The 20153-nt window shown below is 40.7% G+C and overlaps 1 long non-coding RNA gene across 1 annotated transcript; it reads left to right on the forward strand.

The window, feature by feature from the left end:
• The first annotated feature begins 2956 nt into the window (after positions 1-2956).
• LOC139748410 (uncharacterized) lies at positions 2957-18296 on the forward strand. Its single transcript, XR_011712660.1, has 3 exons — positions 2957-3110; positions 15682-15958; positions 17125-18296. It is a non-coding gene; the product is annotated as an uncharacterized lncRNA (long non-coding RNA).
• The last annotated feature ends 1857 nt before the right edge of the window (positions 18297-20153 follow it).

The following is a 20153-nucleotide window of genomic DNA, read 5'->3' on the forward strand; positions in this document are numbered from 1 at the left end:
GGGAAACCCTCACTTTGGTTTCCCGCCACCTGATGGTGTCACCCACTTTTTTTCCATGATAATTAGAGTATCATGAACACCTCACTAACAAATACCGTTCAAATAAGCCAAATTCTGTTTAAAGTAATTACATAAGCTTTAAAAAACCCCTGTTTTGGGTTCCCATCACCTAGGTCATCTTTATACATTTTGCTCATAAAATTATATCACCTCATTGGATATAGTTGAAATTTAATTTAAGTCGTGTTCTCCTTTGTCCTGAAATAAAAAAAAGCTTCCCAATTGGCCAAGAAAAAATGGAGTTACCCAAATCGCATTGCAACCATGCCATCACGGTCGATTTAATTCTATCAGAAGTTTAAATCTTTTAAGAACCCTTTCGAAACCAGAATGAATATATCAGTTTTTGATAAAAAAGCCTAAATTTTCCCCAGTATTACAATTGAATTATGACAGGGCCATGTACCACCCAAAGGGATAAATCAGATTTCTAAATTTTTGATATGTTTATCAGAGAGCGCCGAGAGGGGTGTTTATATACAGCTTACGTAGAACTTTTTAGGACAATTTAATATAATGAAATTTGCAAAAAAGGTTAGTATTGCCTATCTAATAGAAATGTTTCCTTTTAAATAAAATATACCAGCATTTATGAAATTGTTTTTTGGGAAATTGAATACGAAAATAATACAAAATCCAGAATAAAATAAACGCAACCTGTAATTAAAGTTCGTCGATCCGTAATGTTTTGTTGTAAATGGAGGCCCACGTTCTTGATAATATTTCATCCAAAATAACGAGAGTGATAATAGATTATCTACAGTATGCAGACGACCATAAGTGATAATGTAACCTTCGTACCATTTAAAAGTAGATACGTTTTTTATCCAGTAAAGTAGTTATGAAACACTCCAACAAGGTGTCGCAATTCGTTCGTTAAACTTTAGAAAATAAACTTAATTCTTGAATTTGTACAATATTTGGGTTAATATAATAGTTTTGGTGATTTGAAACTCATTTTTATCTGATATTTGTCAGTATTTTATAATATAAAGTGTAGAATTGTTTATAATTTGCCCTGCTATCGTACGTCAGTTATGTACCAATAAGCATTTTCTATTGTCTCTTCAACTTGGCATCATTATTATCTATGTACACAGTCTAGTGTTGAGATAAACATTAACTGTTGTAGATAACAAGAAAAATGTGGAGGCAGTTCATCAGTTTTATGGAAACACGTATTACAGTGGATGAATTTTGACGAACAATGGTAACTAATGTGTTCCTTAAACTATAGACCTCATATAGATGGTGTCCCACAAGTGATTAGGTCCATGAAGTTAGAGAAGATGGGCAGAATAATTACTCTATATCAACAATATGGATTTTCAAAAATCCATTGGTACCACTTTCATCAAAATCTGTCTTGAATTTTATACAGGTCTTGCTGGCGGGTGACACCATTTATCCACACAATGCTTGTTTAAATTCTAGAGAGCTGTATTTGGTGTGTAATTCAAGTTTTAAAAACAATAAAGCTTTTATAATAATTTCATGAAAGTGCCACATAGATGTGTTATTCTCGCGAACCTCAGCTACACGTGATTGTTGCTCGGGTTTGCGCAGAAGCATAATGCTAGGCTGTCAGGCTTTGGTTTTGGGAATGCTGAAACAAACATGTTTTTCTCTTAATTATTCTGATAGAGGGCTTCAACAGTGTGCAAGAAGTTGAGGAATTACTATACTCGCTCACAATAAATTTTTCTTAATGATATACCCGCAGATGCATACAAAAATTCAAACAGCTATCGTGTATGTACGTATTGTAACCCACATATTCTAATTTATTAGGTCAAAATCTTATTTACCCATGATGCAAATTTCTCTTTAGTTTTTATTATAACAAAATCTTATTTACTCATAGATGCAATTTTCTCGCAATTAAGGGCTTTTATGGTGGCTGATTCATGTGAGAAACTGCAGAAGCTGGTGACGGAGTTTGGTAAAGTGTGTGGAAGAAGAAAGTTAAGAGTAAAGTGAATAAGAGCAAGGTTATTAGGTACAGTAGGGTTGAGGTCAAGTCAATTGGGAGGTGAGTTTGAATGGTGAAAAACTGGAGGAAGTGAAGTGTTTTAGATATCTGGGAGTGGATCTGTCAGCGGATGGAACCATGGAAGCGGAAGTGGATCATAGGGTGGGGAGGGGGTGAAAAATTTTGGGAGCCTTGAAAAATGTGTGGAAGTCGAGAACATATCCCGGAAAGCAAAAATGGGGATGTTTGAAGGAATAGTAATTCCAACAATGTTGTATGGTTTTCGAGGCGTGGCTATGGATAGAGTTGTGCGCAGAGGATGGATGTGCTGGAAATGAGTTGTTTGAGGACAATGTGTGGTGTGAGGTGGTTTGATCGAGTAAGTAACGTAAGGGTAAGAGAGATGTGTGAAATAAAAAGAGCGTGGTTGAGAGAGCAAAGAGTGTTTTGAAATGGTTTGGGCACATGGAGAGAATGAGTGAGGAAATTGACCAAGAGGATATATGTGTCGGAGGTGGAGGGAACGAGGAGAAGAGGGAGACCAAATTGGAGGGGGAAAGATGGGGTGAAAAGGATTTTTGTGTGATCGGGCCTGAACATGCAGGAGGGTGTAAGGAGGGCAAGGAATAGAGTGAAGTGGAGCGATGTGGTATACAGGGATTGACGTGCTGTCAGTGGATTGAATCAAGGCATGTGAAGCGTCCGGGGTAAACCATGGAAAGCTGTGTAGGTATGTATAAATTTTCGTGTGTGGACATGTGTATGTGCATGTGTATGGGGGGGTTGGGCCATTCTTTCGTCTGTTTCCTTGCGCTACCTCGCAAACGCGGGAGACAGCAACAAAGTATAAAAAAAAAAAAAAAAAAAACATAGATTTTTTGTTTTGGTAAAAGTGATCAGCACTTTTCATCAGTTTGGTGATAATTTGGACTTTATGCAGCAGCCAACACAGGCTCTATTTTCATGTTGTGGAAAGTGTAATTTCATGAGTTTTTTTTTTTCTTCTTTTTATATTCAAACAATGGAGGAAGAATTTGAAACCCGTGCCTGGGATGAGGCTCCTGATGCAGAACCTCTGGTAAGATGTAACAGCATTTGATATCATGATGATCTTGTACAGTTATCTACTGTGTTACTGTAGTGATTTGTAATCAGAGTACCTGGCACGTTGTTGATATGGAAACATAGAACATGTTTCACAGTGTTCAGAGTAATAATGCATTAGCTATTACTTTTAAGGCATAACCACACAGTGGCCGTATTGCAGTATAACTATGTGCAAGTCGATGTCATGGTAAAATATAACCTTGTCCTGACCACGGTAGAATGTGGTTGTGTATACCAGGTATTTCCATAGAAAGAATTTGCCACATATACGACTTAGTATTGTAGTAATTTATACCTGTGTATAGGGTAGAACTGTTGTAGAGTTATACCATCTAGGTGTTATGAAAGTGAGATGTAACCAAATACTGGGCATGTCCATGCTGTGTATTGTACTGAATACTTGCTAAGCTGTAACCATGACTTATTATTATTATTATTATTTTGCTTTGTCGCTGTCTCCTGCGTTTGCGAGGTAGTGCAAGGAAACAGACGAAAGAAATAGCACAACCCACCCCCATACACAATGTACACACACACACACACGCTCACACACACAAATATACATACCTATACATCTCAATGTACACATATATATACACACACAGGCACATACATATATACCCATGCACACAATTCACACTGTCTGCCCCTATTCATTCCCATCGCCACCTCGCCACACATGGAATACCATCTCCCTCCCCACTCATGTGTGCGAGGTAGCACTAGGAAAAGACAACAAAGACCCCATTCGTTCACACTCAGTCACCAGTTGTCACGCAATAATGCCCGAAACCACAGCCCCTTTTCCACATCCAGGCCCCACACAACTTTCCATGGTTTACCCCAGACGCTTCACATGCCCTGATTCAATCCACTGACAGCATGTCAACCCCGGTATACCACATCGATCCAATTCACTCTATTCCTTGCACGCCTTTCACCCTCCTGCATGTTCAGGCCCCGATCACTCAAAATCTTTTTCACTCCATCTTTCCACCTCCAATTTGGTCTCCCGCTTCTCCTCGTTCCCTCCACCTCCGACACATATATCCTCTTGGTCAATCTTTCCTCACTCATTCTCTCCATGTGCCCAAACCATTTCAAAACACCCTCTTCTGCTCTCTCAACCACGCTCTTTTTATTCCCACACATCTCTCTTACCCTTACATTACTTACTCGATCAAACCACCTCACACCACACATTGTCCTCAAACAACTCATTTCCAGCACATCCACCCTCCTGCGCACAACTCTATCCATAGCGCACGCCTCGCAACCATACAACATTGTTGGAACCACTATTCCTTCAAACATACCCATTTTTGCTTTCCGAGATAATGTTCTCGACTTCCACACATTCTTCAAGGCTCCCAGGATTTTCGCCCCCTCCCCCACCCTATGATTCACTTCCGCTTTCATGGTTCCATCCGCTGCCAGATCCACTCCAGTTTTTCTCCATGCAAACTTACCTCCCAAATGACTTGACCCTCAACCCTACTGTACCTAATAACCTTGCTCTTATTCACATTTACTCTTAACTTTCTTCTTTCACACACTTTACCAAACTCAGTCACCAGCTTCTGCAGTTTCTTACATGAATCAGCCACCAGCGCTGTATCATCAGCGAACAACACCTGACTCACTTCCCAAGCTCTCTCATCCACAACAGACTGCATACTTGCCCCTCTTTCCAAAACTCTTGCATTCACCTCCCTAACAACCCCATCCATTAACAAATTAAACAACCATGGAGACATCACACACCCCTGCCGCAAACCTACATTCACTGAGAACCAATCACTTTCCTCTCTTCCTACACGTACACATGCCTTACATCCTCGATAAAAACTTTTCACTGCTTCTAAGAACTTGCCTCCCACACCATATATTCTTAAAACCTTCCACAGAGCATCTCTATCAACTCTATCATATGCCTTCTCCAGATCCATAAATGCTACATACAAATCCATTTGTTTTTCTAAGTATTTCTCACATACATTCTTCAAAGCAAACACCTGATGCACACATCCTCTACCACTTCTGAAACCACACTTCTCTTCCCCAATCTTATGCTCTGTACACGCCTTCACCCTCTCAATCAATACCCTCACATATAATTTACCAGGAATACTCAACAAACTTATACCTCTGTAATTTGAGCACTCACTCTTATCCCCTTTGCCTTTGTACAGTGGCACTATGGAAGCATTCCGCCAATCCTCAGGCACCTCACCATGAATCATACATACATTAAATAACCTTACCAACCAGTCAAGAATACAGTCACCCCCTTTTTTAATAAATTCCACTGCAATACCATCCAATCCTGCTGCTTTGCCGGCTTTCATCTTCCGTAAAGCTTTTACTACCTCTTCTCTATTTACCAAATAATTTTCCCTAACCCTCTCACTTTGCACACCACCTCGACCAAAACACCCTATATCTGCCACTCTATCATCAAACACATTCAACAAACCTTCAAAATACTCACTCCATCTCCTTCTCACATCACCACTACTTGTTATCACCTCCCCATTAGCCCCCTTCACTGAAGTTCCCATTTGCTCCCTTGTCTTATGCACTTTATTTACCTCCTTCCAAAACATCTTTTTATTCTCCCTGAAATTTAATGATACTCTCACCCCAACTCTCATTTTTCCTTATTTTCACCTCTTGCACCTTTCTCTTGACCTCCTGCCTCTTTCTTTTATACCTCTCCTGCTAATTTGCATTTTTTCCCTGCAAAAATCGTTCAAATGCCTCTCTCTTCTCTTTCACTAATAATCTTACTTCTTCATCCCACCACTCACTACCCTTTCTAATCAACCCACCTCCCACGCTTCTCATGCCACAAGCATCTTTTGCACAATCCATCACAGATTCCCTAAATACATCCCATTCCTCCCCCACTCCCCTTACTTCCATTGGTCTCACCTTTTTCCATTCTGTACTCAGTCTCTCCTGGTACTTCCTCACACAAGTCTCCTTCCCAAGCTCACTTACTCTCACCACCCTCTTCACCCCAACGTTCACTCTTCTTTTCTGAAAACCCATACAAATCTTCACCTTAGCCTCCACAAGATAATGATCAGACATCCCTCCAGTTGCACCTCTCAGCAAATTAATATTAATATTAAGTAGAAGTAGTAGATAGAATTAGGTGGGAGCTTTACATAGAAGTAGTAGGCTGGAAGATCAGGCAGAGATGTTAGGTAGTAGCAGTTGGTAGGAATATTAGGGTGGTCTATTAGGGTGAGGAGAGTTATGCTATGGCCATCCCCTTGAGGGAGTTTCCGAAAGGAAAGGTCATCAGAGATATACACGTAGATAGATAGATATGACTGTTGTACTTAATTTGTTGCTTTTCCATGTCCTTTTTTATGTACCTCTTTCAGTGCACTAGGTGATAATTTCTGGTATTGGATTGCTGTTTGACATGGCTGTTTGTTAGTTTCTCCAAGTTCATTTATTTTAGGCTTTGATATTTTATTTTTTGATTTTCTAGCTCTTTTTAGTCTGTGTTAATTATTAATATTTATATATGTTTATTTGTTATATTTAATTGCTGTTTCCCACTGATGCGGGAAACAGACGAATAATGGCCCATCCACTCATATACACATATATACATAGACACCCATACATGCACATGTACATACACACTTATACATATATATACACAGTTACATATTAATACTTGCTTGCTTTCTTCAATTACCCGTGCCACCCCACAGGAAACAGCATCACCACCCCCCTGCGTCAGCGAGGTAGCACCAGTTAAGCAGACCAAAAAAGGCCACATTCATGTGCGAAGTGAGAGGGTTAGGGAGAATGATTTGGTAAACAGATAAGAGGGAGTGGAAGCTTTGCGGAAGATGAAAGCCGGCAAGACAGTGGTTTTGGATGGTATTGCAGTGGAATTTATTAAAAAAGGGGGTGACTGTGTTGCTGACTGGTTGGTATGTATAGTTAATGTATGTATGACTCATGGTGAGGTGCCCGAGGATTGGTGGAATGCTTGCATAGTGCCATTGTACAAAGGCAAAGGGGATAAAGGTGAGTGCTCAAATTACAGAGGTATAAATTTGTTGAGTATTCCTGGGAAATTGTATTTTATTTATTTATTTTGCTTTGTCACTGTCTCCCACATTTGCGAGGTAGCACAAGGAAACAGACGAAAGAAATGGCCCAACCCACCCCCATACACAAATATATACATACACGTCCACACACGCAAATATACATACCCATACATCTCACAGTACACATATATATACACACACAGACACATACATATATACACATGCACTCAATTCACACTGCCTTTATTCATTCATAACGCCACCTCACCACACATGGAATAACACCCCCTCTCCCCCCCTCATGTGTGCGAGGTAGCGCTAGGAAAAGACAACAAAAGCCCCATTCGTTCACACTCAGTCTCTAGCTGTCATGTAATAATGCCCGAAACCACAGCTCCCTTTCCACATCCAGGCCCCACACAACTTTCCATGGTTTACCCCAGACGCTTCACATTCCCTGATTCAGTCCATTAACAGCATGTCTACCCCGGTATACCACATCGATCCAATTCACTCTATTCCTTGCCCGCCTTTCACCCTCCTGCATGTTCAGGCCCCGATCACTCAAAATCTTTTTCACTCCATCTTTCCATCTCCAGTTTGGTCTCCAACTTCTCCTCGTTCCCTCCACCTCCGACACATATATCCTCTTTGTCAATCTTTCCTCACTCATTCTCTCCATGTGCCCAAACCATTTCAAAACACCCTCTTCTGCTCTCTCAACCACACTCTTTTTATTTCCACACATCTCTCTTACCCTTACATTACTTACTCGATCAAACCACCTCACAGCACACATTGTCCTCAAACATCTCATTTCCAGCACATCCACCCTCCTGCGCACAACTCTATCCATAGCGCACGCCTCGCAACCATACAACATTGTTGGAACCACTATTCCTTCAAACATACCCATTTTTGCTTTCTGAGATAATGTTCTCGAATTCCAAACATTCTTCAAGGCTCCCAGGATTTTTGCCCCCTCCCCCACCCTATGATTCACTTCCACTTCCATGGTTCCAATTGCTGCCAGATCCACTCCCAGATATCTAAAACACTTTACTTCCTCCAGTTTTTCTCTATTCAGACTTACCTCCCAAGTGACTTGACCCTCAACCGTACTGTACCTAATAACCTTGCTCTTATACACATTTACTCTTAACTTTCTTCTTTCACACACTTTACCAAACTCAGCCACCAGCTTCTGCTGTTTCTCACATGAATCAGCCTCCAGCGCTGTATCATCAGCGAACAACCACTGACTCACTTCCCAAGCTCTCTCATCCACAATAGACTTCATACTTGCCCCTCTTTCCAAAACTCCTGCATTCACCTCCCTAACATCCCCATCCATAAACAAATTAAACAACCATGGAAACATCACACAACCCTGCCACAAACCTACATTCACTGAGAACCAATCACTTTCCTCTCTTCCTACACATACACATGCCTTACATCCTCGATAAAAAGTTTTCACTGCTTCTAACAACTTGCCTCCCACACCATATATTCTTAATACCTTCCACAGAGCATCTCTATCAACTCTATCATATGCTTTCTCCAGATCCATAAATGCTACATACAAATCCATTTGCTTTTCTAAGTATTTCTCATACATTCTTCAAAGCAAACACCTGATCCACACATCCTCTACCACTTCTGAAACCACAGTGCTCTTCCCCAATCTGATGCTCTGTACATGCCTTCACCCTCTCAATCAATACCCTCCCATATAATTTACCAGGAATACTCAACTAACTTATACCTCTGTAATTTGAGCACTCATTCTTATCCCCTTTGCCTTTGTACAATGGCACTATGCATGCATTCCGCCAATCCTCAGGCACCTCACCATGCGTCATACATACATTAAATAACCTTACCAACCAGTCAAGAATACAGTCACCCCCTTTTTTAATAAATTCCACTGCAATACCATCCAAACCTGCTGCCTTGCCGGCTTTCATCTTCCACAAAGCTTTTACTACCTCTTCTCTGTTTACCAAATCATTTTCCTAACCCTCTCACTTTGCACAGCACCTAGACCAAAACACCCTATATCTGCCACTCTATCATCAAACACATTCAACAAACCTTCAAAATACTCACTCCATCTCCTTCTCACGTCACCACTACTTGTTTTCACCTCCCCATTAGCGCCCTTCACTGAAGTTCCCATTTACTCCCTTGTCTTACGCACTTGATTTACCTCCTTCCAGAACATCTTTTTATTCTCCCTAAAATGTAATGATATTCTCTCACCCCAACTCTCATTTTTCCTTATTTTCACCTCTTGCACCTTTCTCTTGACCTCCTGCCTCTTTCTTTTATACCTCTCCTGCTAATTTGCATTTTTTCCCTGCAAAAATCGTTCAAATGCCTCTCTCTTCTCTTTCACTAATAATCTTACTTCTTCATCCCACCACTCACTACCCTTTCTAATAAACCCACCTCCCACGCTTCTCATGCCACAAGCATCTTTTGCGCAATCCATCACTGATTTCCTAAATACATCCCATTCCTCCCCCACTCCCCTTACTTCCATTGTTCTCACTTTTTTCCATTCTGTACTCAGTTTCTCCTGGTACTTCCTCACACAGGTCTCCTTCCCAAGCTCACTTACTCTCACAACCCTCTTCACCCCAACATTCACTCTTCTTTTCTGAAAACCCATACAAATCTTCACCTTAGCCCCCACAAGATAATGATCAGACATCCCTCCAGTTGCTCCTCTCAGCAAATTAACGTTAATATTAAGTAGAAGTAGTAGATAGAATTAGGTGGGAGCTTTACATAGAAGTAGTAGGCTGGAAGATAAGGCAGAGATGTTAGGTAGTTGTAGTTGGTAGGAATATTAGGGTGGTCTATTAGGGTGAGGAGAGTTATGCTATGGCCATCCCCTTGAGGGAGTTTCCAAAAGGAAAGGTCATCAGAGATATACACGTAGATAGATAGATATGACTGTTGTACTTAATTTGTTGCTTTTCCATGTCCTTTTTATGTACCTCTTTCAGTGCACTGGGTGATAATTTCTGGTCTTGGATTGCTATGTTTGACATGGCTGTTTGTTAGTTTCTCCAAGTTCATTTATTTTAGGCTTTGATATTTTATTTTTTGATTTTCTAGCTCTTTTTAGTCTGTGTTAATTATTAATATTTATATATGTTTATTTGTTATATTTAATTGCTGTTTCCCACTGATGCGGGAAACAGACGAATAATGGCCCATCCACTCATCTACACATATATACATAGACACCCATACATGCACATGTACATACACAGTTATACATATATATACACAGTTACATATTAATACTTGCTTGCTTTCAATTACCTGTGCCACCCCACAGGAAACAGCATCACCACCCCCCTGCATCAGCGAAGTAGCACCAGTTAAGCAGACCAAAAAAGGCCACATTCATGTGCGAAGTGAGAGGGTTAGGGAGAATGATTTGGTAAACAGAGAAGAGGGAGTGGAAGCTTTGCGGAAGATGAAAGCTGGCAAGACAGTGGTTTTGGATGGTATTGCAGTGGAATTTATTGAAAAAGGGGGTGACTGTGTTGCTGACTGGTTGGTATGTATAGTTAATGTATGTATGACTCATGGTGAGGTGCCTGAGGATTGGTGGAATGCTTGCATAGTGCCATTGTACATAGGCAAAGGGGATAAAGGTGAGTGCTCAAATTACAGAGGTATAAATTTGTTGAGTATTCCTGGGAAATTGTATTTTATTTATTTATTTTGCTTTGTCACTGTCTCCCACATTTGCGAGGTAGCACAAGGAAACAGACGAAAGAAATGGCCCAACCCACCCCCATACACATGTATATACATACACGTCCACACACGCAAATATACATACCCATACATCTCACAGTACACATATATATACACACAGACACATACATATATACACATTCACACAATTCACACTGCCTTTATTCATTCATATTGCCACCTCGCCACACATGGAATAACATCCCCCTCCCCCCCTCATGTGTGCGAGGTAGCGCTAGGAAAAGACAACAAAGGCCCCATTCGTTCACACTCAGTCTCTAGCTGTCATGTAATAATGCCCGAAACCACAGCTCCCTTTCCACATCCAGGCCCCACACAACTTTCCATGGTTTACCCCAGACGCTTCACATGCCCTGATTCAATCCATTAACAGCTTGTCTACCCCGGTATACCACATCGATCCAATTCACTTTATTCCTTGCCCTCCTTTCACCCTCCTGCATGTTCAGGTCCCGGTCACTCAAAATCTTTTTTACTACATCTTTCCACCTCCAATTTGGTCTCCCACTTCTCCTCGTTCCCTCCACCTCCGACACATATATCCTCTTTGTCAATCTTTCCTCACTCATTCTCTCCATGTGCCCAAACCATTTCAAAACACCCTCTTCTGCTCTCTCAACCATGCTCTTTTTATTTCCACACATCTCTCTTACCCGTACATTACTTACTCGATCAAACCACCTCACAGCACACATTGTCCTCAAACATCTCATTTCCAGCACATCCACCCTCCTGCGCACAACTCTATCCATAGCCCACGTCTCGCAACTATACAACATTGTTGGAACCACTATTCCTTCAAACATACCCATTTTTGCTTTCCGAGATAATGTTCTTGACTTCCACACATTCTTCAAGGCTCCCAGAATTTTCGCCCCCCTCCCCCACCCTATGATTCACTTCCGCTTGCATGGTTCCATCCGCTGTCAGATCCACTCCCAGATATCTAAAACACTTTACTTCCTCCAGTTTTTCTCCATTCAAACTTACCTCCCAATTGACTTGACCCTCAACCGTACTGTACCTAATAACCTTACTCTTATTCACATTTACTCTTAACTTTCTTCTTTCACACACTTTACCAAACTCAGTCACCAGATTCTGCAGTTTCTCACATGAATCAGCCACCAGCGCTGTATCATCAGCGAACAACAACTGACTCACTTCCCAAGCTCTCTCATCCACAGCAGACTTCATATTTGCCCCTCTTTCCAAAACTCTTGCATTCACCTCCCTAACAACCCCATCCATAAACAAATTAAACAACCATGGAGACATCACACACCCCTGCCGCAAACCTACATTCACTGAGAACCAATCACTTTCCTCTCTTCCTACACGTACACATGCCTTACATCCTCGATAAAAACTTTTCACTGCTTCTAACAACTTGCCTCCCACACAAATATATTCTTAGTACCTTCCACAGAGCATCTCTATCAACTCTATCAAATACCTTCTCCAGATCCATTAATGCTACATACAAATCCATTTGCTTTTCTAAGTATTTCTCACATACATTCTTCAAAGCAAACACCTGATCCACACATCCTCTACCACTTCTGAAACCACACTGCTCTTCCCCAATCTGATGCTCTGTACACGCCTTCACCCTCTCAATCAATACCCTCCCATATAATTTACCAGGAATACTCAACAAACTTATACCTCTGTAATTTGAGCACTCACTCTTATCCCCTATGCCTTTGTGCAATGGCACTATGCATGCATTCCGCCAATCCTCAGGCACCTCACCATGAATCATACATACATTAAATAACCTTACCAACCAGTCAACAATACAGTCACCTCCTTTTTTGATAGATTCCACTGCAATACCATCTAAACCTGCTGCCTTGCCGGCTTTCATCTTCCGCAAATCTTTTACTACCTCTTCTCTGTTTACCAAATCATTTTCCCTAACCCTCTCACTTTGCACACCACCTCGACCAAAACACCCTATATCTGCCACTCTATCATCAAACACATTCAACAAACCTTCAAAATACTCACTCCATCTCCTTCTCACATCACCACTACTTGTTATCACCTCCCCCATTAGCCCCCTTCACTGAAGTTCCTATTTGCTCCCTTGTCTTATGCACTTTATTTACCTCCTTCCAAAACATCTTTTTATTCTCCCTGAAATTTAATGATACTCTCTCATCCCAACTCTCATTTGCCCTCTTTTTCACCTCTTGCACCTTTCTCTTGACCTCCTGCCTCTTTCTTTTATACCTCTCCCACTCATTTGCATTTTTTCCCTGCAAAAATCGTCCAAATGCCTCTCTCTTCTCTTTCACTAATAATCTTACTTCTTCATCCCACCACTCACTACCTTTTCTAATCAACCCACCTCCCAATCTTCTCATGCCACAAGCATCTTTTGCGCAAGCCATCACTGCTTCTCTAAATACATCTCATTCCTCCCCCACTCACCTTTTTCCATTCTGTACTCAGTCTCTTGTGGTACTTTCTCACACAAGTCTCCTTCCCAAGCTCACTTACTCTCACCACTCTCTTCACCCCAACATTCTCTCTTCTTTTCTGAAAACCCCCACAAATCTTCACCTTTGCCTCCACAAGATAATGATCAGACTTCCCTCCAGTTGCACCTCTCAGCACATTAACATCCAAAAGTCTCTCTTTCGTGCGTCTATCAATTAACACGTAATCCAATAACGCTCTCTGGCCATCTCTCCTACTTACATACATATATTTATGTATATCTCGCTTTTTAAACCGGGTATTCCCAATCACTAGTCCTTTTTCAGCACATAAATCTACAAGCAATTGTGGGAAATTGATGTTCAAAACCATTTGAATTTTTGTGATTCAGAAACTTTTAGAATCTACACGTTGTTTTATGAGAAATAGTAGGCAAGACTAAGAAGGAGAGTTACTGGAAAGTTACTGGTTGAGAAAACAACAAGAATCTTTAGGTGAGGGTATATTTAGAGAGAAATCAGTTAGGTAAAGAAGTGGGTGATTTTATAGAAGGGGACCAGTTGAAGTACAGAAGGTAGGGATGACGAGTCGAATGAAAGATACTACTCGATTTATTTGCTGTGAGGAGTTCAGAGGAGAATGTCATTTAGGATGTTTCTAAAAACATGGAAGTCATTATAAGAATTCCTTTTTGATGTGATTTATTTTCCCCATTTTTAGGAACCTGTGATTTGGAAGAAGGAGAGAGGCTAGTCACAACATTTGACCCCCAGAAAGCTTACTCCAAAGTCAAACTGGCATTGCATGTTCCATAAGTGAGGACTGACATATCTCCGAGTCATCTTAACAAAATATGAAAAATGTTTTCATCTCATTTTCACCAGCCTACACCTTTATTTTATTAGACATCTGATGTTATCACTCTTGACATCTTCTGAAGTTAGATCACTTATCTTCCTGTGTTCATCATGAGTGCCATTTCCCCGTTCCTTACCTGATAGATTAATAAAGGGTAAAATATCTTTTTTTTGTTAAAGGCAACAGTCATGGACAAAAGTCCCCATCAAGGCTGGGCCTTAATTGAGATATATAGAGAATTGTGAAATGGAAAAAGAAAAGACAAGGAAAAGTATTTATGAATTTTGGAGGACATGAAAGACTTGTCTTTTGAAATATGCCAGGCCATAGTTATTGGGAAAGACATGAGAAGGTAGAGTTCCAAAGCTTTGACATGTAGGGAAAGAAACAGGTATCAAAACTGCCCGCTGTTTAGTTACCAATGGCCACGCAGTAATCATGTTACACAACAGCTTGCCTAGTATTGGGAGGTCTCACTGGTGGTGGGGGCATACAAGCAGCCAGCTCTTAGGAGCAAAAACTTAAGTAATACCTGTAGAAGAGGGAGAGTGAACTAACATTGCAGCATAGGGCAGGGGGTTTGGAAGTTAGCCTAAGACAGTTATAAGCTAGACCACTTTCGACAAGTCTGTCAAGTAAGGATCCAGAGCTAGAACCATTCCAAATGTGAGAGCAGTACTCCATACAAAGATGAGTCAATCCCTTTTAAAGATGGAGCAACTGTTCAGTAGAAAAGAAGTTTCGACATTAAAACAGGACACCCAGTTTCTTAGAGGCAGACTTAGCTATTCCTGTAATGTGGGGTTTCTAAGAGAGAGTTGATGTTACAGTAATACCAGGTACAGATGTCCCCTGACTTACAATTTTTCAACTTTATGATGATGCGATAGCAATACACATTCAGCATCAACTTTACTTTGAATTTTGATCTTTTCCCAGTCCAGTGATATGAGATGTGATACTTTCATGGTGCTGTTCAGCAGTAGTGAGCCACAGCTTTATTTCTGTGAATTTTTGTTTACATAGTGTAGACAGTCTCACATTCATAGCAGAATGGCCTATGCTGAATATTTCCCAGGCATGTATTCCCAGGATATATCCGTGTTTTATTATCACGACAGAGAACAGCGTCATATAAGAATATGTATGCAGGTCTGTAATCTTCTAGACATTTGACTCATACTTGAACTTTTCATCTCTTGTCACACCTCATTCATCCATACCTTTCAGCATTTCATTTTTGAGCATTACCATATTTTTTGATGTCTGTCATCCTGTATTTATGATTGATAATTAGTCTATTATGCTGGTATTTATTTGTTGATTTTTAGACAATGTTATTCTTTTCAGAAAAGTGATAGAACCCTGTCTGTCTGCAAGTACATCGAGTTCTGTGAATGACAAACCACTGGAATCTTCCTCTGACAAAGAAAAGGTGACACCACCAAGTGCAAGTAGTGACAGCCAGACTAGTGGTGCAGATGACCCAGGTGTAGGTTCAAATGAGAAAAAGGACGCAGAACCCAAAACCAAAGACAGTGTTCCTAAAGAAGAGGTTGAAGAAAAATGGTCTTAAGAGAGAATGATGAATCTATCAAGAAAATTTAATCTGGATCTTGCTCCTAAGGTATGTAGGAGAAAGTAGGTGACTGTGCTGCTTTAGTATTAAACTGAAGATAAGCACACACTGTCATGAGCACCTTAATGGCAATGTTGAACAAAAGTTTTTCACTGTGAAATTAGAATTGACTGGGAGTGTAAGGCCAGCCATATAGTACTTTCTCAGTTTCATGCAGAGTAGAAATATTTTTTTTTATGCATAGAATTTAGCTCTCCATTGATAATATTTCTAAAATCTTTAATCACTCCATGTTCTCACTCTTTGATATATAATTCACACTTACCCACATTCACCTAAAGGCTTTAGTTATTCCCAGTTTGGAAGAGTGAGGAGTGACCTGATTACAGCCTTTAATTTTTTTGAGTGGATCAAAGACATGGACAGTGAACAGTTCGAGAGATATAGGGGTAGAGCAACCAGAAGACAGTTTGAAAATTAAGCTAAAAACTTGTTAAAAGAGTAGATAGCTCTCCCAGATAACGATCTCTCTTTCCTCACATTCTCTAGTGCTCCCAGAGCCTTTATCCCCTTACCCACCAAGTGACTCTCTTCCACTTCTATGGACCCATTTGCTGCCATGTACACTCCCAACTATCTAAAACATTTCACTTTTTCTAAATTTTCTCTGATCAAACACACCACAGCTAACCTGTCCCTCGTCTCTGCTGAACCAAATAAGCTTGCTTATATACACATATACTCTCAACTTCCTCTCACCCATCCTTCCTAACTCAGTCATTAACTTTTGCAGTTTCATACTTGAATCTGCCACCATTGTTGTATCATTAGCAAACAGCAATTAACTCACTTTCCAAGCCCTCTCATTCCCTAGACTGCATCCTCACCCCTCTAAGACTTTCACATTTGCCTCCCTCACAACACCATCCATAAATCAATAACCATGGTGACATTACATACCCCTTCTGCAGACCAACCTTCACTTGGAACAATTCACTCTCCTCTCATCCTACTTGTACTCATGCATTACACACAAACATTTATTTATATAAACCATTCTGTATGTGCAGTTTGATGTGAAAATAATGGTCAAGACTGAAGTTGCTTACAGTTCAAATAGAAAAGTATCTAAACCCATTACTTACTTTTTTCATGTGTTGTTCACAATAATTTAAAAGAGAAGGAGTAATTCCTCATATCATCTTCCCTTACAGTTGCTGTTCTCCCGAGGCCCTCTAATTGAGCTTCTGATCTCCTCAAATGTTGCCAGGTAGGTATCCCCATTACTCATGTTCTTATGATGCCAAGAAACAGACGAAGAATGGCCCATCCACCCACGTACACATGTATATACATGAATGCCCGTACATGGACATATACACATATACACATGTATATATACATATGTGCTTGCCTTCATCCTTGCCCATCACTATCCTGGGTAGTGCCAGGAAAACACCAAATCATAGCTCCCTTTCCACATCCAGGCCCCACAAAACTTTCCATGGTTTACCCCAGACGCTTCAGATGCCCTGGCTCAATCCATTGACAGCACTTCGACCCCGGTTTACCAATTTGTTTCAATTCACTCTATTCTTTGCATGCTTTTCACCCTCGTGCATGTTCAGGCCCCGATCGCTCAAAATCTTTTTCATTCTATCCTTCCACCTCCAGTTTGGTCTCCCACTTCGACTTGTTCCCTCCACCTCTGATACATATGTCCTCTTTGTCAATCTTTCCTCACTCATTCTCTCCATGTGGCCAAACCGTTTCAAAACACCCTCTTCTGCTCTCACAACCACACTCTTTTTATTGTGGAGACAAATTCTTTCATTGTAGATAAGTAAACTTTAAGTACTACCTGTCACCATGAGCACCTTAGTAAGATGGGAGATGCACAACTGATACTGCATTTCATTTTTGTGTGCAGCATCCTGGAAGTAGAAGACCCAGTCTTAGGAATAGCAATCATACAGTGCAATACCCTGGAAGTAGAAGACCCAGTCTTTGTAAAAATGATCTCACTACCATAGCCAGGAGGTGGAAGAAACACTCTCAGGAACAGTTATCATACAATGCTTGATATGCCATTGCCAGGAAGTGGAAGAAATACTTAGGAATAGTGATCATACAGTGCTTGATATTGAATATGTGGTAGGGGAAGAAATAATAGGAAAATATCAAACCCCTGAATGAGAGAGAAACATGGTTGTTATACAGAAGTGCATAAAATTTGTAGACATGAAAATGAAGTGCTTTCATCGGTATGGAACAGTGTTGCAAAGGGTTTTGTGTAATCCACAATGATGGAGTCAGGTTCTTTAATCGGTATGGAACAGTGTTTCAAAGGGTTTTGTGTAATCCACAATGATGGAGTCAGTGAATGAGTACAATAAAATAGCAAGAGATGCTTGGATTTTTAGAATGATCCTACCATGGTGGCTTCATTCAGACCAGAATTGACCATGCAAACAAGTAAGTTTCTTCAAGAAGACCAAAGAGGAGAAGCCATAAAACTTGCATAAATTGTGCATATAAGCACGTTGAAAAAAATTACCAATATTAGGGAGAAGAAAGATCATGAGAGGCAAGTGTTTTGGGAGCAGCTGAATGAGTATGTTAGTGGTTTTGATGCACAAGACCGGGTTATAGTGATGGGTGATTTGAATGCAAATGTGAGTAATGTGGCAGTTGAGGGAATAATTGGTATACATGGAGTGTTCAGTGTTGTAAATGGAAATGGTGAAGAGCTTGTAGATTTATGTGCTGAAAAAGGACTGGTGATTGGGAATACCTGGTTTAAAAAGCGAGATATACATAAGTATAACGTATGTAAGTAGGAGAGATGGCCAGAGAGCGTTATTGGATTATGTGTTAATTGATAGACGCACGAGAGAGACTTTTGGATGTTAATGTGCTGAGAGGTGCAACTGGAGGGATGTCTGATCATTATCTTGTGGAGACGAAGGTGAAGATTTGTGGGGGTTTTCAGAAAAGAAGAGAGAATGTTGGGGTGAAGAGGGTGGTGAGAGTAAGTGAGCTTGGGAAGGAGACTTGTGTGAGGAAGTACCAGGAGAGACTGAGTACAGAATGGAAAAAGGTGAGAACAAAGGAGGTAAGGGAAGTGGGGAGGAATGGGATGTATTTAGGGAAGCAGTGATGGCTTGCACAAAAGATGCTTGTGGCATGAGAAGCGTGGGAGGTGGGTTGATTAGAAAGGGTAGTGAGTGGTGGGATGAAGAAGTAAGATTATTAGTGAAAGAGAAGAGAGAGGCATTTGAACGATTTTTGCAGGGAAAAAATGCAAATGAGTGGGAGAGGTATAAAAGAAAGAGGCAGGAGGTCAAGAGAAATGTGCAAGAGGTGAAAAAGAGGGCAAATGAGAGTTGGGGTGAGAGAGTATCATTAAATTTCAGGGAGAATAAAAAGATGTTTTGGAAGGAGGTAAATAAAGTGTGTAAGACAAGGGAGCAAATGGGAACTTCAGTGAAGGGGGCTAATGGGAGGTGATAACAGGTAGTGGTGATGTGAGAAGGAGATGGAGTGAGTATTTTGAAGGTTTGTTGAATGTGTTTGATGATAGAGTGGCAGATATAGGGTGTTTTGGTCGAGGTGGTGTGCAAAGTGAGAGGGTTAGGGAAAATGATTTGGTAAATAGAGAAGAGGTAGTAAAAGCTTTACGGAAGATGAAAGCCAGCAAAGCAGCAGGTTTGGATGGTATTGCAGTGGAGTTTATTAAAAAAGGGGTGACTGTATTGTTGACTGGTTGGTAAGCTTATTTAATGTTGTATGATTCATGGTGAGGTGCCCGAGGATTGGCGAATGCTTGCATAGTGCCATTGTACAAAGGCAAAGGGGATAAGAGTGAGTGCTCAAATTACAGAGGTATAAGTTTGTTGAGTATTCCTGGTAAATTATATGGGAGGGTATTGATTGAGAGGGTGAAGGCGTGTACAGAGCATCAGATTGGAGAAGAGCAGTGTGGTTTCAGAAGTGGTAGAGGATGTGTGGATCAGGTGTTTGCTTTGAAGACTGTATGTGAGAAATACTTAGAAAAACAAATGGATTTGTATGTAGCATTTATGGATCTGGAGAAGGCATATGATAGAGTTGATAGAGATGCTCTGTGGAAGGTTTTAAGAATATATGGTGTGGGAGGCAAGTTGTTAGAAGCAGTGAAAAGTTCTTGTCGAGGATGTAAGTCATGTGTATGTGTAGGAAGAGAGGAAAGTGATTGGTTCTC

This window comes from Panulirus ornatus, unplaced genomic scaffold (assembly GCF_036320965.1).
Source record: "Panulirus ornatus isolate Po-2019 unplaced genomic scaffold, ASM3632096v1 CTG_1746_pilon, whole genome shotgun sequence".
Lineage (NCBI taxonomy): Eukaryota > Metazoa > Arthropoda > Malacostraca > Decapoda > Palinuridae > Panulirus > Panulirus ornatus.